We start from the raw sequence: 23,833 nt of genomic DNA, 5'->3' as shown, positions 1-23,833 counted from the left end.
TGCCCCACACAGCTGTCCCCGCATCCCCTGCAGCAGTTGCCAGCTTCCCTGCGCCTCCTGCCAGCTGCCTGTGTCTGGCTGTAGGGCCACTATTGTTCTCACACAGGGGCTTCTGTGTCCCCCTGATGTCAGTGACTGCCCCATACAGCTGTACACGCATCCCGTGCAGCAGTTGCCAGCTTCCCCGAGCCTCCTGCCTGTGTCTGGCTGTAGGGCCACTACTGTTCTCACACAGGGGCTTCTGTGGCCCCCTGATGTCAGTGACTGCCCCACACAGCTGCACGCGCATCCCGTGCAGCAGTTACCGGCTCCCTGCGCCTCCTGCCTGTGTCTGGCTGTAGGGCCACTACTGTTCTCACACAGGGGCTTCTGTGGCCCCTGATGTCAGTGACTGCCCCACACAGCTGCACGCGCATCTCGTGCAGCAGTTACCGGCTCCCTGCGCCTCCTACAAGCTGCCTGTGTTTTATTTCAGCACGGTCGCTGGTCACACAATGTCGCAATCCCAGCATGGGATAAACACGCAGCCCCCCACAGCCGGACTGGAGACCCTCCTCATCACTCTGTCCTCCACACAGCTGCTTCCTGCTGATAACAGCCCGCCGTCCTGCGCTGCCCACATCTCCGGGGATGCTCCCGGTTGTGCGGACAGATGGCACGGGCTAGGCTCCGCTCACTTACCGTCACATTCCCGGCGGCGCCGTCCCTGATGCTGCCGTTCCACAGTGCACGGGCCGACCCTCCCCTGGCCGGCACCTCTCTCCTCAGTCTCCTCTGTCCTCTCTCTCCTTGTCTGCGGAGGCTCCGCCCCCTTTTGCCGGCAGCACGTGACCCGAGCCCTAGTGCTGGCACCCGGGAGGTAGATGCCGGGCAGTGCTGTTCTGTACAGACAGTGCGGATGCTGCTGCACGCGCCGCCCTGCTCAGAAGCTCCCTGACACTGCTGGTCATGCTGTCAGATAAGAAGCTGTCTGAGGAGGGATTTTTGTTTTGTTTTAAGTTTTCTTTACAAAATTTGTCATATTGGTTTTAAAACAGTAAAGTACCACATTTATCATGGCCTCAGAGCCGAGCCCTGCGGTCACTGTGCTGCCCTGACACGGGATCGGTGACCTCTGAGCGTTTTGTGGAACGTGTTTGGCTGTGTGCACATGATGCGGATATCCAGCGGTTCCGCAGCGGATTTTACCGCGCAGAAACGCTGCATATCCGCATTGTGATGTACAGTAGCATTGAAAGCAATGAAAAAAAAATCGCTGTGCAGATGCTGCGGATTTTTCCATGCGGTTTTCCCGCGGTACAAAATCCGCAGCATGTTACTTCTTTTGTGCGGTTTTCCACCTCCCCTGTCTCCAAATCCACAGGGGGAAAACCGCAATGGAAAACCGCAAGAAAACCGCTGGAAAAATGGAAGAAATCCGCAGAAAAAATGCAGGTTATTTGACCTGCGGATTTCTTCTATTCTGCACGGAAAAATCCGCAGGGCCAAAAAGTACATCTGCACTCAGCCTTTATCCTGCAGACGATCCCATAGAAGTCTTGGCCGCGGTCACACGTTCAGTATGTGGTCAGTGTTTTACCTCAGTATTTGTAAGTCAAACCAGGAGTGGGAACGTGGCCTTACACAGGGTGTCCGGTGATAACCTACTGATCGGCGGGCGTGACCGCGCCCTCCATTCTCTATGGGGCTGGTGGAGAAAGCCGAGTGCCGTGCTTCCCCATAGACAGTGAATGGGGTGAAGGTCGGATGTGCGCCCCTCCGCTCCCTTCTAAGGTTCACATGAACGTAGCAAAAAATCATAGAATCATAGAATCGTAGAGTTGGAAGGGACCTCCTGGGCCATCTGGTCCAACCCCCTGCTCAAAGAAGGATTCGCTAAATCATCCCAGTTAGATGTCTGTCCAGCCTCTGTTTGAAGACCCATTGAAGGAGAACTCACCACTTCTCGTGGCAGCCTGTTCCACTCATTGATCACTCTAAAGGCCCTTTTACATTTAGCGATGCACCAGCGATCCAACCAGCGATCCGACCCGGTCAGGATCGCTGGTGCATCGCTAAATGATCGCTAGTGAGCTTTCATACAGAAAGATCTCACAGCGATGCAGCAGCGACGCAGCGCACGATACTCACCTTTCACACACAGCGATCCTGCGTCCTCCCGCCCGCCTCCACGCGTCGCTGGACGTCACAGCAGGAAGCCCAGCAGGAAGCAGACGACGAGAAATGGAGCCGGACATTCTCGCGCGATCAGCGATGAGCAGCGGGGGAGCCGGTCGCTGGTAAGTATCACACATAGCGATATCACTAGCAATATCGCTATAACGTCACAAAACCAGTGACGTTATAGCGATATTGCTAGCGATATCGCTTAGTGTAAAACCCCCTTATGGCTGGGAGCTTATGTTTCCGGGGATGCTAGATTTCTCCCACCATGTCAGTCTGCTGAGGTGTTGTGGAGTGGGAAAACTGTTGCTTATAGCAACCAATCACAGCTCAGCTTCTTTTAAACAGCTCTGGTGAAATTAAAGATGCTTTGTGATTGGTTGGTGATACACACATACATTCAATTTTATATGTATAGATTTGTGTGACAAATCTCTCTGATTTAAGGGCATACAAATTTAAATTTGAATATTGCAAAATTTTAAAAATGTTTTTACCATATTTCAGTTTTTTTCATGAATAAACAAGTCATATTCAAGAAATTTTACCACTAGCATGAAGTACAATATGTCACAAAAAACATTCTCAGAATCAGGGGGATCCGTTTAAGTGTTCCAGAGTTAGGGTACGTGCACACGCTGCGGAATCCGCTGCGGATTAATCCGCACGGATTTTGCAAAAACCGCAGATAAACCGCAGGTCAAAAGACCTGCGGATTATCTGCGGTTTTGCCTGCGGTTTGGTCCTGCGGATTCACCATCTCCACAATGGTGGAGATAGGAACCCGCAGCGGTTTCCGCAGAAAGAATTGACATGTCAATTCTTTCTGCGGTTTCAAAACCGCAGCAAATCCGCACTGATTTTTCTGCTACGTCTACACAGCGGTTTTTTTATACCATTCATTTGAATGGTACTGTACACCGCAGCTAAAACTGCTGCGGGTCCACAGCGGCCAAAACCGCTGCGGAAACGCAGCGGAATCCGCAGCGTGTGCACGCAGCCTTATAGTCTCATAAAGTGACAGTGGTCAGAATTGTAGAAATTGGCCTGGTCATTAAGCTGCAAAATGGCTCTGTCACTAAGGGGTTAATAACATGTGTAGTCTACATCTGGCCTCAATGACAAATATAATATATCACATTACAGGGTCAAATAGATGCTATAACAATGTACAATTGTAAAAATATACAAACATTAGACATCATTATCAAATGACAGATGTGGAAAGAAGAGAGGGCTTGGGGATTGACATAAAATAAAATGGGTATAAGTATCTCCCAATACTCTTCTGGATAATCCAAATGCTCTCTAGCAAACTTCAGACGGGCCCGGACATGTATAGGCTTAAGCAGGGGGACACGTCTGGCACTGCAGGATCTGAGTCCCTGGCAGCGTAGTGTGTTACTGATGGAGTCTTTGTTACGGTGGTCCCAGCTCTATGCAGGTCATTCACTAGGTCCCCCAATGTGCTTCTGGGATTTTTGCTCACAGTTTTTGTGAGCATTTTGACCCCACGAGGTGAGATCTTGTGTGGAGCCCCAGATCGAGGAAGATTATCAGTGGTCTTGTATGTCTTCCATTTTCTTATTATTGCTCCCACAGTTGATTTCATCACACCAAGCTGCTTGCCTACTGCAGATTCAGTCTTCCCAGCCTGGTGCAGGGCTACAATTTTGTTTCTGGTGTCCTTTGACAGCTCTTTGGTCTTCACCACAGTGGAGTTTGGAGTGTGACTGTTTTAGGTTGTGGGGAGGTGTCTTTTATACTGATAGGAAATTCAAACAGGTGCCATTACTACAGGTAATGAGTGGAGGACAGAGGAGCCTCTTATAGAAGAAGTTACAGGTCTATGACAGCCAGAAATCCTGCATGCTTTTAGGTGACAAAATACTTATTTTCCACCATAATTTGCAAAATAAATCTTACCAAATCAGACAAGATGGTTTTCTGGATTTTTTTTCTCATTTTGACTCTCATAGTTGTGGTCTACCTATGATGTCAATTACAGGACTCTCTCATCTTTTTAAGTGGGAGACCTTCTTACATTAGTTTTATACAAGAATTTCTTTTCATATAAAGATGTATATTACATTCAATCAGCTGGGACCGCGCTGGGCTCTAATGTTGCACCCGGCCTACCCTAACGCATTTATGATCTTGTTTGAAGAGAACTATATCTACTCTGAGGAGCTGTTTAACCAACATGCTAGATGTTATCACCACTACATCGATGATATCTTCTTTATTTGGACATAGGGCCATGCGAACCTTTTATAGCCAGGACCTTCCGGAAGCTTTCAGATCCCTGAGATGGACCAATCAGATCTGGAGAAGGACCTGGGCATGTGACTCCCGATCTCCAATGGGAGATCGTCTCGTGAGCATGCTCAGTGGAGTGACAGAAGGACTTAGCCTCTGGAGTGATTTGCTGCTGAACAGCCTGCATTGCTATTGCTGGCCCAAAGGTGGCAGCAACAGCCAGACCCACAGAGCAGGTCTGGGCAGAGCGTCGGGAACAACGGGGCTGCTGAGCAAGCTCCTCTGCGGTCGATGGGGAATGGGAGCCCGCAGAATGTGAGGCTCTGGATTCCTGCTTTGCCTCTGCAGGGACCCGACGCCTAGCAACTTCTTACATTACATGACTGATATCTATTTTAAATTCTACAATAGCGCAAAAACCGGACAGTATATTCCTCCATACAGTATTATGGCCACCACATAGTATGCCATACAGAATAATGAGCCCCATATATTGCTCCATACAGAATAATTGGTCCCATATAATGTTCCATTCAGTATATGATGAACTCCACATAATGCTACGGTATATGATGGTCCCCATATAATGTGCCATACAGTATAGGATGGTCCCAGTAGAGTAGAATGAGCCCCACATATTGCTCCATACAGTATAATGAGTCGCATATAAAGCTCCAGACAGTATATGATGGGCCCCATATATTGCTCCATACAGAATGGGCTCCATATAATGCTCCATACAGAATAGGCCTCATATGTGCTCCATATAATGCTCCATACCCTATATGATGCCCCATAAATAATGAACCCCATATGATGCTCCAGTATATGATGGGCCCCATGGATGATGCTCCATTGTATGATGGGCCTATATAATGCTCCATATATAATGGGCCCCATATGATGCTCTAGTATATGATGGGCTCCATATGATGCTCCAGTGTATGATGGGCCTATACACTGTGTGCTCAATTATAAGGCAAATGAGTATTTTGATCACATCATCCTTTTTATACATGTTGTCCTACTCCAAGCTGTATAGGCTTGAAAGCCAACTGTCAATTATGTAAATCAGGTGATTTGCATCTCTGTAATGAGAAGGGGTGTGGTCTGATGACATAAACACCCTATATAAGGTGTGCTTCATTATTAGGTAACTTCCTTTCCTTTGGCAAAATGGGTCAGAAGAGAGATTTGACGGACTCTGAAAAGTAAAAAATTGTGCGATGTCTTGCATAGGGATGCAGCAGTCTTGAAATTGCCAAACTTTTGTAGCGTGATCACTGAACAATCAAGCGTTTCATGGCAAATGGCTAACAGGGTTGCAAGAAGCGTGTTGATAAAAAAGGCTCAAAATAACTGCCCATGAATTGAGGAAAATCAAGCGTGAAGTTGCCAAGATGCCATTTGACGCCAGTTTTGCCATATTTCAGAGCTGCAACGTTACTGGAGTATCAAAAAGCACAAGGTGTGCCACATTCAGGGACATGGCCAAGGTAAGGAAGGCTTTAAAACGACCACCTTTGACCAAGAAACATAAGATAAAACGTCAAGACTAGGCCAAGAAATATGTTAAGACAGATTTTTGTAAGGTTTTATGGACTGATGAAATGAGAGTGACTCTTGATGGGCCAGATGGATGGGGCCGAGGCTGGATCAGTAAAGGCCAGAGAGCTCCACTCTGACTCAGACGCCAGCAAGGTGGAGGTGGGGTACTGGTATGGGCTGGTATCATAAAATATGAACTTGTGGGACCTTTTCGGGTTGAGGATGGAATGAAGCTCAACTCCCAGACCTACTGGCAGTTTCTGGAAGACAGCTTCTTCAAGCAGTGACAGGAAGATGTCGGTATTGTTCAAGAAAAACATGATTTTCATGCAGGACAATGCTCCATCACATGCATCCAAATACTCCACAGCGTGGCTGGCCAGTAAAGGTCTAAAAGAAAAAAAAATAATGACTTGGCCCCCTTGTTCACCTGATCTGAACCCCATAGAGCAGTGGTCCCCAACCTTTTTTGCACCAGGGACCGGTTTCAAGCAAGACCATTCTTCCATGGCACGGCAGGGCGGGGATGGAGGTGTGGCAGGGGCGGGGCTTTGGTCATAAGGGGGCGTGGCTATGGACACGGTTGTAGTGTAGCAGTGCATACTTATAATTAAATAACATTTATAATGTGACTCAACTCACCATAGGTTTTGAATAAGTGCTCCATCACCCCCTTCTCCCCATCATTGCCTTCACCCCATCACTCCCTTCTCCCCATCATTGCCTTCACCCCATCACTCCCTTCTCCCCATCATTGCCTTCACCCCATCACTGCCATCTCTCCATCATTGCCTTCACCCCATCACTGCTGTCTCCCCATCATTGCCTTCACCCCATCACTGCTGTCTCCCCATCATTGCCTTCACCCCATCATTGCCTTCACCCCATCACTCCCTTCTCCCCATCATTGCCTTCACCCCATCACTGCTGTCTCCCCATCATTGCCTTCACCCCATCACTGCTGTCTCCCCATCTTTGCCTTCACCCCATCACTCCCCTCTCCCCATCACTCCCTTCTCCCCATCATTGCCTTCACCCCATCACTCCCCTCTCCCCATCATTGCCTTCACCCCATCACTGCCGTCTCTCCATCACTCCCCTCATGGCCTTCTCCTCATGTCCCCATCTCCTCCAGGGCCAGGCTACACAAACACAGACCAACACACACACACACACACACACACACATATACACGTACACACACAGACACACATACATACACACATTATACATACACATTATACATACACACACACACCACCTCTCTCCTCTCACCTGGCCGCCGCCCGCGCTTCCTCGCTCTGACACAGCAGCGACCGCCCGCTCCTCTCTGTGTCAGTCAGAGACAAGAAGCGCGGGCGGCGGCCAGGAAGCTGGATGGGTCCTTGCAGCTCCGCTCCTGCTATTCCCTCTTGCAGGCAGCGGAGCTGCTTGGATCGCTCCCTGGCCGCCGCTAAGAACTGCTGCGCGCCGCCCCAGCCCCCGCTACGCCACTGACCGCCCCTGGCTCCCCTTGTGTCCGCGGACCGGCAAGGGCACTGCAGCGGCCCGGTGCTGGGCCGCGGACCGGCGGTTGGGGACCCCTGCCATAGAGAACCTGTGGTCCCTCAGAAAATGTGAGATCTACAGGGAGTGAAAACATTACACCTCTCGGAACAGTGTCAGGGAGGCTGTGGTGGCTGCTGCATGCAATGTTGATCGTAAACAGATTAAGCAACTGACAGAATCTGTGGATGGAAGGCTTTTGAGTGTCATCGTAAAGAAACCTGGCGATGTTGGTCCCTTTTTTTTTTTTTTTTTTGGTTTTGAATGTCAGAAATGCTTAGTTCTAAATTTTGTGTTGTTATATTGGTTTACCTAGTAAAAACAAACAAGTGAGATGGGTATATATTTGGTTTTATTAAGTTGCCTAATAATTATGCACAGTAATAGTTACCTGCACAAACAGATATCCTCCTAAGATAGCCAAATCTTAAAAAAAAACCACTCCAACTTCCAAAAATATGAAGCTTTGAAATTTATGAGTCTTTTCGGTTGATTGACAACATAGTTGTTGTTCAATAATAAAAAGAATCCTCTCAAATAAAACTTGCCTAATAATAATTATGCAAACAGTGTATAATGCTCCATATATAATGGGCCCCATTTATGATGCTCAAGTGTATAATGGGCCCCGTATATGATGCTCCAGTGTATGATGGGCACCATGGATGATGCTCCAGTGTATGATGGGCCCCATTTATAATGATCCAGTGTATGATGGGACCATATAATGCTCCATATGTAATGGGCCCCATACGATGCTCCAGTGTATAATGGGCCCTATCTATGATGCTCAAGTGTATGATGGGCACCATATATAATTCTCCAGTGTATAATGCTCCCCATATATTGCTCCAAACATTAAAAAAATGAAATACTTCTCGCTGGGCACTGCTCTACTCTAGACTCCTCAGCATCGCCATCTTCCAGCTCTGTGCACTTGGACTGTTCAGGCAGTGGGCATACAGATGTGATGTCATCGTGCTCTCTGACTTGAATGTCACTGTCAGGAAACGCGGAAGAGGTCACAGCGGTGGAGCAGGGAGAGGTAAGTATTGCAAGTGCTGGTACCCTGAGCAAGCAGGGGGGCCCACTCTTGAGCGACGGCACTGGCACAGGGCCCCTCAAAGTACGACGGTGTCTGTAATGGCGAGTGGGCCCCCTACCATCAGAGACACCGGCCTACTGTGAGGGGCCCTGTGCCAGTGCCGTCGCACACGACTGGGCCCCCCCACCTGCTCAGGGCCCCGGCACTTGCCCGGGTGCACCAGGTGCTGACGCTGGCCCTGGGGGGGAACAGCCCAGTTAGGGAGGTGGAAAAACTGGCATATGTTGAGGTGTAGGCTGGACGTTTAGTAGCTGCAAATGGAGGAATTGGAGAAGTCGGAGGAAGAAGAGGACAAAGAGAGCCATTTTGCTGGCAACCTATGTGTCATCAGGGGAAGGTGGGACAAAATCCTTTGAAACCCATGCATGGTTCATTTTAATGAAGGTGAGATCATCAACAGTTTGGTTCGACAGCCGGGTCCTTCTTTGTGTCAGGATTGCTCTAGCAGCACTGAAGACTCTTTCTGCTAGCACACTACCAGCAGGGCAAGCGAGCTCCTGTAAGGCATATTGTGCCAATTCAGGCCAGGGGTCCAGTTTACAGGCCCAGTAATCAAAGGGGAATGAACTGTGAGGGAGAACATCGATAGGGGAGGAGAGGTAATTTTGAACCATAGCTGACAACTGCTGTCTCCTGTCTGTTGCAATCGATTCAGTATTATCATTCGTGTGAACGGTCCTCGAGAAATCGGTCCAAAATATGGTCATGATACCCCTGTCTCCAGCGCCAGTTCGGCTGTGTGCACCACGAACACCTCTTCCATTTGGCCCAGTACGGCTCGTGGTAGAACCTGCACCGCTGCTGTGTGCTGGGAATGCCTCTAACAGTTTACCAGAGTTGCTTGTTTGTTCGCCAATATTAGCTCTAGGTTCTCCTGTGGCATGGTGTTCTGTAATTTGCCTTTATATCGTGGATAGAGGATGCTGGCCAACCAGTAGTCATCATCCTTCATAATTCTGACAATGCGGGGGTCCCATTTTAGGATCCGCAAGAGATAATCACACATGTGGGCCAATGTTCCAGGTGTCAATGATGCACTAACAGTGGTGGGTGGAGGAGCACTTTATGCCAAATCCACATCCCTCCAGTCACGCACAAACCCTGTACCTGACCTTGGCAAGCCAACATTTTCTCTTGCCCCCCAAGAAGCATCCTCCTCCCCAAAATAATCATCTCCCTCATTCTCCTCTTCCTCTTCTTCCTCCACCTTGTCCAGGACAGTTCATCCTCCTCTTCCTCCTGCGCTGCAGACGCCTGATCCTTAATGTGCATCAAAGTTTGCATGAGCAGACGCACAAGTGGGATGCTCATGCTTATGATGGCGTCGTCTGTGCTTACCAGCTGTGTGCATTCCTCAAAACACTGAAGGACTTTACAGAGGTCTTTCAGCTTTGACCACTGCACACCCGACAACTCCATGTCTGCCCTCAAACTGCCTGCCCGTGTATCCTCCCACAAATGCATTACAGCCTGCCTCTGTTCACACAGCCTCTCAACCATGTACATGGTGGAGTTCCTCTTTGTTGCAACGCCTATGATTAGGCGGTGCTTGGGGAGGTTGAGCGATTGCTGCAGCCTCTGCATACGACTGGAGTTCAAGGGCAAGCAGCGGATGTGCGAGCACAGTCTTCGCACCTTATGGAGCAGGGCTGTTAATTCAGGATAATTATTTAGGAAGCACTGCACCACCAGGTTCAAGGTGTGAGCCAGGCAAGGTATGTGTCTGAGTTTTGCAAGGGCTATGGCCGCCACAAAATTATGGCTGTTATGACTGACTACCTTGCCTGGCTCAAGATGTAGACTTCCCAGCCATGACTCAGTTTCTCGCTGCAAGTAGTCGGCCAGTACCTCCGCGGTGTGTCTGTTGTCGTCCAAAGACATCATCTTTAAAACAGCCTGCTGACGCTTACCACTAGCTGTTCGATAGTGGGACACCTCGTGTGCAACACTGGCAGCTGCGGATGGAGTGCTCGTGCGACTGCGCTCTGTCAGTGAGCTTTCGCTTCTGGAGGATGACTCCTCCTCCTCCAGAAGCGAAAGCTCGTCGACAGAGCGCAGTCGAACGCCTACAGCCAACTGGTCGAACGCCTATAGCCAACTGGTCGGGCGCCTACAGCCAACTGTTTCCTATACCGTGGGCTAGGCAGCACTGTTCCACTGCCGCTGTCCCCTGTGGAGCCTGCATCCACATTAATCCAGTGCGCAGTGATGGACACGTAACGGCCCTGGCCATGCCTACTGGCCCATGCATCTGTTGTGAGGTGCACCTTTCCACTCACTGATTGTTTGAGTGCATGGACAATGCGGTCTTTCACATGCAGGAGGAGGGCAGGGATGGCTTTTCTAGAAAAGAAGTGCCGACTGGGTAGGTCATAGCATGGGACAGCATAGGCCATGCGCTCTCGAAACGCTGCGCTTTCAACCAAACGGAAGGGCATCATCTCTAATGAGATCAGTTTGGCAATGTAGGCGTTCAAAGCCAGTGTACGCGGATGAGAGAATGAGTACTTTCTTGTCCTACTCAGAGTGCTAGGGTGAGCTGGACTTGAGAGCTGCATATGGGGGAACAAGTGGTGGACCTGACGGACTGAGAGGGGGTTGGTGATGGTGGTGGTGCTGGTGGTGATGGCCTAGATTCAGTCTTTCGTTGCAAAAACATTGTGATTCCCTGACTGCTTTGGCCTTGCGACGACACCTCAACATTTCTTGCTGGTGGTGTGCTTACCGTTCGGCTTACAGTGAGGGAAGCGATGGAGCGTTGCTGGCTACCTTCAGTCGGAGCAGGTGCACATGTGCTACCTGAGGTTTTGTAGTCCGTCCACGCTTGCAAGCGCATGGTGATTAAATGTCAAACAGCAGATATACGGTACTGTATCAGAAGCGGACAGCTGAATACGGTGTAGGGGATAATTTAAATCTCCGTATTTATTTCCGGAGTCACACACAGATAGTCAGCATGTATTTGTCCGTGATACCAGCTGGTACACGGTAGTGTGTGAGGAGCATACAGCTCTATACGGTGTATGGAAAAATTTAACTCTCCATATATATTTCCGCAGTCACACACAGACGCTGTCTCAGTATGGATTTGACCGTAATCCAAACAGCAGATATACAGTACTGTATCAGAAGTGGACAGCTGAATACGGTGTAGGGGAAAATTTAAATCTCCGTATATGTATTTCCGGAGTCACACACGGACGCTGTCTCAGTATGGATTTGATCGTAATCCAAACAGCAGATATACGGTACTGTATCAGAAGCGGACAGCTGAATACGGTGTAGGGGAAAATTTAAATCTCTGTATATTTATTTCCAGAGTCACACACAGACGCTGTCTCAGTAAGGATTTGACCGTAATCCAAACAGCAGATATACAGTACTGTATCAGAAGCGGACAGCTGAATATGGTGTAGGGGAAAATTTAAATCTCCGTATATTTATTTCTGGAGTCACATACAGATAGTCAGCATGTATTTGTCCGTGATACCAGCTGGTACTCGGTAGTGTGTAAGGAGCGTACAGCTCCAGTCGGTGTATGGAAAAATTTAAATCTCTGTATATATTTCCGGAGTCACACACAGACACTGTCTCAGTATGGATTTGACCGTTATCCAAACAGCAGATATACGGTACTGTATCAGAAGCAGACAGCTGAATACGGTGTAGGGGAAAATTTAATTCTCCGTATATTTATTTCTGGAGTCACACACAGACGCTGTCTCAGTATGGATTTGACCGTAATCCAAACAGCAGATATACGGTACTGTATCAGAAGCGGACAGCTCAATACGGTGTAGGGGAAAATTTAAATATCCGTATATTTATTTCTGGAGTCACACACAGATAGTCAGCATGTATTTGTCTGTGATACCAGCCAGTACACGGCAGTGTGTAAGGAGCGTACAGCTCTATACAGTGTGGGAAAAAATGAACGCTCGGTAACTGTGCAGAAAAAAAGAATAAAAGTATGAGTGCTGTGTAAAAAGCAGTCTGCACAGCAGTGTACACACAGCAATGCAGCTATGAGGCAGCCTAATAACCAGCACTGCTGCACACAAGAAAATCTTCCCCTGTCACTGCACACTAACTGTACAGCACAATTGCTATCAGCAGAAGCACAGATTCTTTTTTCTTTCCTGCCTATCTTTTTTCTTTCCTGCCTAACACTCTCCCTATTGAGAAACAGTGGCAGCAACCTCTCCCTATGCTAAGATTGGCAGAAGTAAGATGGCGGTCGGCGGTCAGGGCTTTTATAGCCACTGTGACGCCACACAAAGCAAGCCAATCACTGCAATGCCCTTCTCTAAGATGGTGGTGGCCGCTGCCCATGCAATCTCGTTGCCCATAATGTGCGTCCTTGCTCATTGGCTGTGAAAAGGCTCCTGTAAGCATTATGGGAAACGTGACTTTGGCGCTCGGGTCGGCGACCGCATGGCCGACCTCATGCTATGGTCGGCTTTTGCTCGGCGAAACCCGACTTTGGCCAAAGTCGGCGACTTTTGAATCTGACCGACCTGTTTCACTCAACTCTATTTGGACAGGGTCACCTGATTCACTATAATCATTTTATCAACATTTGAATTCAATTTATCCTGAGCTTCAATTTACCATTCACTATGACACTAATCATATCTCCTTCTTGGATACCATGGTACACAAAGATATCCATGGGAATCTTACACCAGACCTATTTACCAAACCTTCTGACTGCAACAGCCTTCTACATTATTACAAACCAGAAGAAGAGATCATGCCCATATAGCAAGGGAGCACCTCAACTGCATAAAATTATAAATGCAGCACTTTATTAAAAGATATCAAAATTACAAACAGACAAAAAGCACACACATTTTGTTAAACACATTTAAAATACATACAAAAGGACCTATATGAGTCATACATTAGTATAGAGGCAATGACAACCCACACAAAAATTCCCCAAAGCAGGAAACAATTGCAAATACAATAAAGGCCAAAAAATATGAGGAAAAAGATTATGTCACTATGTGGTTTCTTGGGCCCATATGGTACTTTTTATACCTTATAGCCATATAGGATTTGCTTATGGTGTCTGTCACAATTTATCATATTTGTAACCTACTTAGTAGTGGCCTTTATTGTATTTGCAATTGTTTCTTGCTTTTGTGAATTTTTATGTGTGGGTTGTCATTGCCTCATTGACGTCCACCTTTATTAGGGACTTACTCTATTCACAAGGTACTTCTTACCATCATATCATTTCCACTACCCCTTGTATCTATTTTTGTCATTTCATCTCCATTGTCCATTACAGCATCTGGGGAGTGCAAAGGGGCTTGTCATCTCCTCTCCCTGCCTTATATTGCACTTATTACTGAAACCAAGGTAAACTACTAAGTTATACTTATAATTGTCTTACCTCTTTCCTGAGAATATTTTTACAGCAACATCGCTACTTTTTTAGTGTTATATTTTCTTAATGCTATATGTTTAATATGGTTATCCAATTTTGTGCATGGATTTTACATATATGACCTTCCAAAAAAAAACTAGCAAAGGACATAACCTGAATATTTGGTTGCATTACTATAGCACATTTTGTACCTATTGGTATTTGTTACTGAGCTATTTTCGTTGTTCTGTTACCTTCTGCTTTTTTTGTCTAAACTATATTGTATTTGTATCTTACATGCCCTTTTCTTGTTTTTTAGTAACCTCATGACAAAGACGCGGGAGGGTCGAAACGTTGGGTGCTCCATATTATAACATCACAGATCTGCACCGCCCCATAGTATAACATCACAGATCTGCACCGCCCCATAGTATAACATCACAGATCTGCACTGCACCATAGTATAACATCACAGATCTGCACTGCACCATAGTATAACATCACAGATCTGCACTGCCCCATAGTATAACATCACAGATCTGTGCTTCCCCATAGTACCGCAACTAAAATTCACAAAAATCACTAATTAATCCAATGAAGATTACCGCAACTGATAATAGAAGATTCACAAGTAACTTTATTACACGATATTGTGCTGAGAATATCAAAATTAGGGAGATTTTGACACGTAACTGGCATATCCTTCTAAATGATCCTGTTTTATGTAAAATCCTTCCGAGAAATCCTAGTATTACTTTTCGTAGAGCCCCCACTATTAAAAATCTAGTAGCTCCGAGTCGTCTTAGAATAGAGCCATTGTCTTCCCCATCAAATCCATTTTTAGGAATATACAAATGTGGCAGAAGAAATTGTTTATGCTGCAAAATTATTTCACATAAAGAAAAAACCTTTGAATCCACTCTTACTAAGGAATGTTTTCCTATTAAAAGTTTTTTAAGTTGTGCCACAGAATTCGTTATACATGTATATGTAATTGAATGTGACTGCAAAAAGCAATATGTAGGAAGAACAACCCAGCCCTTACATCGTAGGGTTAACTCCCATAGACATAATATCAAAATAGGTTTTATGCAGCACTGTCTTTCCAGACACTTTGCTTTAAAGCATGAAAAAAACTATAATGGATTTAAAATCACCCCTATTGAGCATATACCCAGTGATTATCCTGATAGAATTGGACAACTAAATCGCAAAGAGGTTTTCTGGATCTATAGATTAAATACACTGAAACCTAACGGACTCAACGAAATCACGGAAGTTTTCTTATAACTGTATTTTTTAATGGTATATTTTCCCTCTAACAATTGTTTTGGTGTATATTCTGACAGAATGTTTTTTATATTTCCCTTCCTTTCAGTAGAGCGGTCCTATTGAAGTAATGAAATATCAGTACAGAGTAATCCATAATAATGTAGGGATTCTCATTATACTCTTCATTCTATTTTCCTTTAAAAATATCGCTAACACTAAATGTAGCTTCTGTTTCTGGGTGGCGATCTTATTTTCATGAAGTGATTTCTGTTGGACGTTTCTGTGAGTCCGTTCTCTCTGCCGTGTACCACGAATCATTCTGATGTTTTTTCCAGATACAATCTCACACAATAATTTTTCACACATATATATATACTAGATTATGGCCCGATGCTATCGCATCGGGAGGATGCGATAGCATCACACCTCTTGCCATGTTAACCCTCAACACACACACTCCTCAACACACACTCATCTCACCTTTCACCATCTCCACTCACTCTTTCACTCCACATACGACCCCTTCTCTCACTCCATCTCTCATACTGCCCTCGTCATCGCCGCTGCTCCACGATCCCCGACATCTTCTTCCGCCGGCGCCATCCTGGATCCAGACGTTGTGCACGCCGGCGACATGTTCTTGCGGCGACGCCATCTTGAGTATCGCGGGATTTCGCCGATCCAAAATGGCGTCGCAGCAAGAACATGTCGCCGGCGTGGACGACGTCGGGATCCAAAATGGCGTCGGCGAAATCTCGCGAGTTTTCGCCGACGCCATTTTGCATCCCAACGTCGTCCTCGCCGGCGACATGTTCTTGCGGCGACGCCATCTTGACTATCGCGGGATTTTGCCGATCCAAAATGGCGTCGCCGCAAGAACATGTCGCCAGCGTGGAGGACGTCTGGATCCAGGATGGCGCCGGCGGAAGAAGATGTCGGGGATTGTGGATCAGCGGCGATGACGGCGTGAGTATGAGAGACGGAGTGAGAGAAAGGGTCGTATGTGGAGTGAAAGAGTGAGTGGACGTGAGTGGAGATGGTGAAAGGTGAGTGGAGATGGTGAAAGGTGAGTGGAGATGGTGAAAGGTGAGTGGAGTGTGTGTGTTGAGGGTTAACATGGAAAGAGGTGTGCGGTGACGTCACCGGTTACAACTGGACGGAAGTTGTTACAACCGGAAGTTGCTTAGGGCATTTATTATATATATATATATTTTTTAACACATTTTTATTATATATTTTCATTATATATATTTTTATTATATATACCGTATTTTCCGCTTTGTAAGACGCACTTTTTTTCCCCAAAATTTGGGGGGAAAACAGGGGTGCGTCTTACAAAGCGGACATGCCTTACCTAGGCTGTGATCGGGGGCGTCCGGCGGTTGCTGGCCGCTGCTGCGGGTGTGTCCGGTGCCGCGTTGTGTGCCCGTCGATGCCCGGGCTCTGCCAACATTGTGCGACAGGCCAGAGCCCCGGCATTTCCTCAGTTCCCTGTGTGCCGGTAAAAAGATGGCCGCCGGCGCGTGCGCAGATGGGATCTCGGGACCCAGTTCTCGAGAGATGAGATTTGAAATCTCATCTCTCGAGAGGTGGGTCCCGAGATCCCATCTGCGCACGCGCCGGCGGCCATTTTCCCTGGGTTCCCTGTGTGCGCGCGGTGGTGCCTGCAAAAAAATGGCCGCCGCGCGTGCGCAGATGGGATCTCGGGACCCAGCTCTCGAGAGATGAGATTTCAGATCTCATCTCTCGAGAACTGGTCCCGAGATCCCATCTGCGCACGCGCCGGCGGCCATTTTTTTTTTACCGGCACTTCAGCGCACATATACAGGGAACCAAGGAAATGCTGGGGCTCTGGTCTGTCAAACAATGTCGGCAGAGCCCCGGGCATCGATGGACACACAACGCCGCACCGGAGCACCTGCAGCACCGGCCTCCAACCGCCGGACAAGTGGAGAAACCTGACACCAGCACAAGACTCTGCAGCAGCAACAGCACACATCGGAGCCCCCCCTCATCCCTGAATGCGGCCTGCAGCATCACTCCACGCCTGCCTCCTCCAGCAGCGAGCCTGGGACCCCTCTACACCGCAGCCACCAACCCCGGTAAGCAATAAGATGCAAGGATTATAAGAGGCACCACCATTTTATTAAAAAATATTTTTTTCTTATTTTTCTCCTCAAAAATTGTGGTGCGTCTTATAATCCGGAGCGTCTTATAAAGCGAAAAATACGGTATTCGCATTTTTTAATAAAGTTGATTTTTTTATAATGAGGGAGTTTTTTACATTTTGAATATATTCCAATTAAATATATATTTTTAATAATTTATTCCTTCCCAGAAATATATCTTCTCCTCCCAAACGAAATCCACTCCAGCCTAGTGGTATTGACTCTGGTTTATGACACTTTTTGTCAGCGGGTTCGTTTCACCTTCTGTGTAACATTTTTTCGGTACATTTGAAGTTTTTTCCTTCATTTTCTATTCATTTTTTCTTTCCTTTTAATACACTATCTGTAATAGAAATGTAAATAGGTTAAAATTAAAATCAATAAGAATAATTTTAAATGCATCTTGCGCACTATTAACCCTTGAACTTTGACATCTGTTCTTTCATCACGTGTGTTTTTTTGGCACCTAAATTCAAACACTGTATGTATTTAACCAGAGAAGGCTGTATCCGTTCACTACATGTCATCCCCTGAGGAAGAAGTGGTTTACACTTTGAAACGCGTTGGGAATTAAATGGTTAAACTTCTCATGTGGTAGTATTTTTATCCTGGTCAAGCAGCGCACAGTAAGCCTGAGATAGATACTTTATCCATAAAGATTTATCTTCCCCATAGTATAACATCACAGATCTGCACTGCTCCATAGTATGACATCACAGATCTGCACTGCCCCACAATATAAAATCACAGATCTGCACTGGCCCATAATATAACATCACACATCTGGACTGCCCCATAGTATAACATCGCAGATCTGCACAGCTCCATAGTATAACATCACAGATCTGCACTGCCCCTTTGTATAACATCACATATCTGCACTGGCCCATAATATAACATCACAGATCTGCACTGCCCCATATTATAACATCACAGATCTGCACTGCCCTATAGTATAACATCGCAGATCTGCACTGCTCCATAGTATAACATCGCAGATCTGCACTGCTCCATAGTATAATATCGCAGATCTGCACAGCTCCATAGTATAACATCACAGATCTGCACTGCTCCATAGTATAATATCACAGATCTGCACTGCTCCATAGTATAACATCTCAGATCTGCACTGCCCCTTAGTGTTAGGCGTCAGGTTTCTGCGTCTGCTCTGCAGGAATCCAGAGCCTCATATTCGGCGGTCTCCTGCTGTCTTTGTACTGCAGAGGAGATTACTTTGCAGCAGACCACTCCAGAGACTAAGTCCCTCTGTGCTCCTACTGGACATGCTCACGAGACGATCTCCCATTGGAGATCGGGAGTCATGTGTCCAGGTCCTGTTCCAGATCTCATTGGTCCATCTCGGAGATCTGGAAGGTCCCGCACAACTATAAAAAGTGCGCATGGCTATTCCGCCATGCGCTAGTATAGACTATATTGCTATGTGTGAATGGTGACAGATGTATGATTCTGGTGACTGACTTATTATGAAACCCCTTCCCTCTGATATTACGCATGTGGTTAGGGAATTAGTTCAGTAGTCTGCACCAGTCTGTGGTAAGCCTTAGGCCACTGTGCACACTGCACCTCTGCGCTAGCGTCCGACATAGCGCCTGCTTTGTAGCTGTCATCCAGCGGCAGTGTCCTGCGCCGCACTGCAGTTGCAGCCCTTCTTGGCGTTCGCAGTAGCGACTCCGCACACACGGTAGGTCTAGACGGACACAGCCCCTCTGTCTTAGTTCCTGCTCCTGTGACCTAATACCGTGTGTGCATTTACCTGAGGCCTGTGATTTTAACAGGCTCAGGCTTTTGTATGTTTTTGTTGCGGCGCCTCTGCGTGTGAACAGAGCCCGCTCTGCGCACTTCGGGTGAAGTTGAACCCATGCGCATTATATCACCATATTGCTCGTCTGCCATTACTCAGCAGCGGTTGTAACACCTACTGCACGGTGGACCCCGAGCGGCGAACGCACTTTATTATTATTTTTATTTAGTGCGTTCCGCCGTTCCTAACATTATACTAGCGCCATGGTCTGGCTAGTGATGGCAGATCAGCAGCAACTCCTTCAGTGCATTCGCCAGCTAGAGGCCGGTTGGCTACTCTTGAGAGTGTTATCGCAGCGGCGAAGTCTTCGGAGGCTGCTGTACAGGCGATCGCAGAGGTGGTTTCTCGTATGTCCACGTCCTCCCTCGCGCCGACAGTTACCCACCTCCCGTTGCCCAATAAATTTTCTGGCGATAGCGCCTCCTGTAGCGGTTTCGTCAGCCAGTGCTCTATCCAGCTGGAGTTACTGGCTGCGCGATTCCCTATGGAGCGGGCCAAGGTGGGGTTTATTGTTTCCCTTCTGTCGGGCAAGGCGTTGGAGTGGACTATGCCACTATGGGAGCGTGGTGACCCAGAGGTTCGGACCACTGCTGTTTTTAACAGCTATTAAGCAGGTCTTCCTGGGACCACGGGTCCCGCACGACACCTCTGCACAGCTACTGGCTTTGACTCAGGGATCCCTCTCGGTTAGTCAGTATGCCGTTTGTTTTCGGACACTGGCTTCCGAGCTGGAGTGGTCTGACAAAGCCCTCATCCCTGTGTTTTGGAGAGGTTTAGCTGAGCATGTTAAGGATGCTTTTTCTACCAGAGAGGTTCCTGCAAGTCTGGAGGAGCTGATTTCCATTGCCACCCGTATTGATCTCCGTTTTTCGGAGCGCGGGCTGGAGCATGCTCAATCCAGACGGAAGGTTACTCTGGCTCCCAACTTCTTTGAACCTCTGGAATCATCCGAGCCAAAGTGTTCACTCCCAGAGCCGATGGAGGTGTTTCGCGCCAGTCTCGAGGCGCGTCCGGCACTAAGCTCCACTTACGGCTGCCACTGTAAGCACTCTGTCTACCAGGATAATGGGGCCCCGCAAAGGCCAATCTCTGTGCCACTGGGCAAGACCTTTGTCCCCCCTCGCATTCGGCCGAAGGTTCTCGCGTGGGCACACGTGTCCAGGGCAGGTGGTCACTGTGGCTACATGCAGACCACAAAACTCCTGGCAGGGTCGTATTGGTGGCCGCACAGGGCTCGGGACATTAAAAAATATATTCAGGCATGCACCTCATGTGCTCGGGTAAGCTTCCTTAAACAGAGAGTGGAGACGTCCGCCGACACACTGCGGCGTCCCACTTCAACTTATGCTCCGGGCGGTTTTTCCGCTCCCGTGGTCTCCCACGTGTCCCTTCTTAAACCTGGCGATCTTGCCACCTCTGATACCTTCCACGTGTCCCGGTTTTCCGTGTCACCTACCGGGACACCAGACTTGCCTTCGGACGAGTCTGAGGCCTATGCCTCTGATGGGCACAGGGTGGTGGACTGGAAGGCTCAAAGAGGAGGGGGCCCTAGGAGGGGGGGTAAGGTTAGGCGTCAGGTTTCTGAGTCTGCTCTGCAGGAATCCAGAACCTCACATTCTGCGGTCTCCTGCTGTCTTTCTACTGCAGAGGAGATTACTTTGCAGCAGACCGCTCCAGAGACTAAGTCCCTCTGTGCTCCTACTGGGCATGCTCACGAGACGATCTCCGATTGGAGATCGGGAGTCATGTGTCCAGGTACTGTTCCAGATCTTATTGGTCCATCTCAGAGATCTAGAATGTCCCGCACAACTATAAAAGGTGCGCATGGCCGTTCCGCCATGCGCTAGTATAGACTATACTGCTATGTGTGAATGCTGACGGATGTATGATTCTGGTGACTGACTTATTATGTAACCCCTTTCCCTCTGATATTACGCATGTGGTTAGGGAATTAGTTCAGTAGTCTGCGCCAGTCTGTGGCAAGCCTTGGACCACAGTGCACACAGCACCACTGCGTAGTGTCCGACATAGCGCCTGCTTTGTAGCTGTGTCGTCCAGCGGCAGTGTCCTGCGCCACGCTGCAGTTGCAGCCCTTCTTGGCGTTCGCAGTAGCGACGCCGCACACACGGTAGGCCTAGATGGACGCAGCCCCTCTGTCTTAGTTCCTGCTCCTGTGACCTAATACCGTGTGTGCATTTACCTGAGGCCTGTGACTCTAACAGGCTCAGCCTTTTGTATGTTTTTGTTGAGGCGCCTCTGTGTGTGAACAGAGCCCGCCCTGCGCACTTCGGCTGAAGTTGAACCCGTGCGCATTATATCGCCATATTACTCGTCTGCCATTAGTCAGCAGCGGTTGTAACACCTACTGCACGGTGGACTCCGAGCGGCAAACGCACTTTATTATTATTTTTATTTAGTGCGTTCCGCCATTCCTAACACTTAGTATAACATCACAGCTCTGCACTGGCCCATAATATACCATCACAGATCTGCACTGCCCCATAGTATAACATCACAGATCTATGCTGCCCCATAGTATAGCATCTCAGATCTGTACTGCCCCTTAGTTTAACATCACAGATCTGCACTGGCCCATAATATAACATCACAGATCTGCACTACCCCAGAGTATAACATCACAGATCTGCACTGGCCCATAATATAGCATCACAGATCTGCACTGCCCCATAGTATAACATCGCAGATCTGCACTGCTCCATAGTATAACATCACAGATCTGCACTGCCCCTTAGTATAACATCACAGATCTGCACTGGCCCATAATATAACATCACAGATCAGCACTGCCCCATAATATAATATCACAGATCTGCACTGCCCCATAGTGTAATATCGCAGATCTGCGCTGCCCCATAGTATAACATAGCAGATCTGCACTTCTCCATATTATAACATCGCAGATCTGCATTGCTCCATAGTATAACATCGAGATCTGCGCTGCCCCATAGTATAATATCGCAGATCTGCACTGCTCCATAGTATAACATCACAGATCTGCACTGCCCCATAGTATAACATCACAGATCTGCACTGCCCCATAATATAATATCACAGATCTGCACTGCCCCATTGTGTAATATCGCAGATCTGCGCTGCCCCATAGTATAACATAGCAGATCTGCACTTCTCCATAGTATAACATCGCAGATCTGCATTGCTCCATAGTATAACATTGCAGATCTGCACTGCTTCATAGTATAACATCACAGATCTGCACTGCCCCATAATATAACATCACAGATCTGCGCTGTCCCATTGTATAACATCACAGATCTGCGCTGCCCTATAGTATAACATTGGGCCGAGTAGTGTCCGATAAAATATCGCACAGCATTAGTTCTATCGAGCTCTTACAATGCAAAGCTGCATACACAATTCTGTAAGGTCAGGGCTGACATTTCCCATTATTCCTTGTTTTTGTATGGCGCATGCTTTTGTAATCAGCTTTTAGTACACACTATCCCACTGTGCTAAAGCAGTTTAGGTAATCTGGTAACAATTTCTATGTAGATGAGGTCGTTGATTTTTTTTTTTTTTTTTAATGATTAACAGAATTGAGACTGCAGTTCTATGCAGGAGCAAAAATTAATACTTAATGCCACCAATGCAAGTGTAATATAAAACGGCCCCAATATACCATGCATCATTTACTAGCATTGTCTAATGTGACCACCTCTCCAATACCCCTAAGTTTCTGTCTCTTGGCTGTAACAGTTTTTAGGAACAGTACAACATAAACAATGAAATGCATTAATGATGTTACTTTTCTGTTATTACATCTGCTTCTTTTCGTGCCATTGTTTTCCCACTTAGGAAATTCTTATTTTTGATATTTTTCTGTATGACAGATTCAGAAGAAAGCAGGAAAACCTGAATGCATGAGCCCATCTTTAAGGCCTTGATACCTATTAGACTAATGGTGGCCAACCTGTCGATATCGTAATAATTGTGTACTGTTATTGGAGCCCCGGTCTATTGTCAGGATAAATATCGATCTGGCATGTCCAATTTCGGTTTTGCCAATAGTATTGTCTCCCAGAGATAAGCCGCTGCCATGCATGTCTGGTGACCACTCTCTCATAGAGAACACAGCCAAATGAGTGCTCCTGTGTCTGGGAGGGTCGGCTGAATGATCGGCCAAAGCACTAGATGTAGCGGATGATATAACATTACACTTGCAGTGGCTATATCACAAAATGAAAAGGTACTTTATCTTAGTATGTACGAGTTTAGTAAATTACAACTCAGTCATATAAGACATACCAAACATGAGAAGAAAACATAATGTACGGTATTTATTGTTTATAGCCCATGGTCCTTATCTGGCACAGAATGTTGACAACTGTTCCCTTTGATTTAGAGCAAATGTTTCCATATTGTTCTTTATGGTGTTATCTACTTAGTTAATAAGTAAGGCATTTCTAGTTTCTCTTTAACCACAAGATTCCACACCATGGTGGCCCATAAATTCCAGACTCATCCAGCATCAAGAAAAACTTGTGAATCTGGAGATTTCAGTGTTAAAAGTGGAGAGGTTCCCCAAGATCATATGAGAG

General features: G+C 47.2%; 1 protein-coding gene across 2 annotated transcripts in view; it reads right to left on the bottom strand.

Annotated features, from left to right (window-relative positions):
• LOC141072595 (Y+L amino acid transporter 2-like) overlaps positions 1-821 on the bottom strand; it is a 115,245-nt gene extending 114,424 nt beyond the window's left edge. The window contains exon 1 of one of the 2 annotated variants that reach the window (XM_073559877.1): positions 682-821. The gene's annotated coding sequence lies outside the window, so the exon portion shown is untranslated. The remainder of the gene's footprint in view (positions 1-681) is intronic. The other variant, XM_073559878.1, reaches the window with a different exon arrangement.
• Between the last annotated feature and the right edge of the window lie 23,012 nt (positions 822-23,833).

The sequence above is a fragment of the Dendrobates tinctorius genome, unplaced genomic scaffold, assembly GCF_039654945.1.
Source record: "Dendrobates tinctorius isolate UK_male_01 unplaced genomic scaffold, ASM3965494v1 ptg000278l, whole genome shotgun sequence".
Taxonomy (NCBI): domain Eukaryota; kingdom Metazoa; phylum Chordata; class Amphibia; order Anura; family Dendrobatidae; genus Dendrobates; species Dendrobates tinctorius.
The sequence above is the reverse complement of the archived record's forward strand: the minus strand, read 5'-3'. Positions and strand labels throughout refer to the sequence as shown.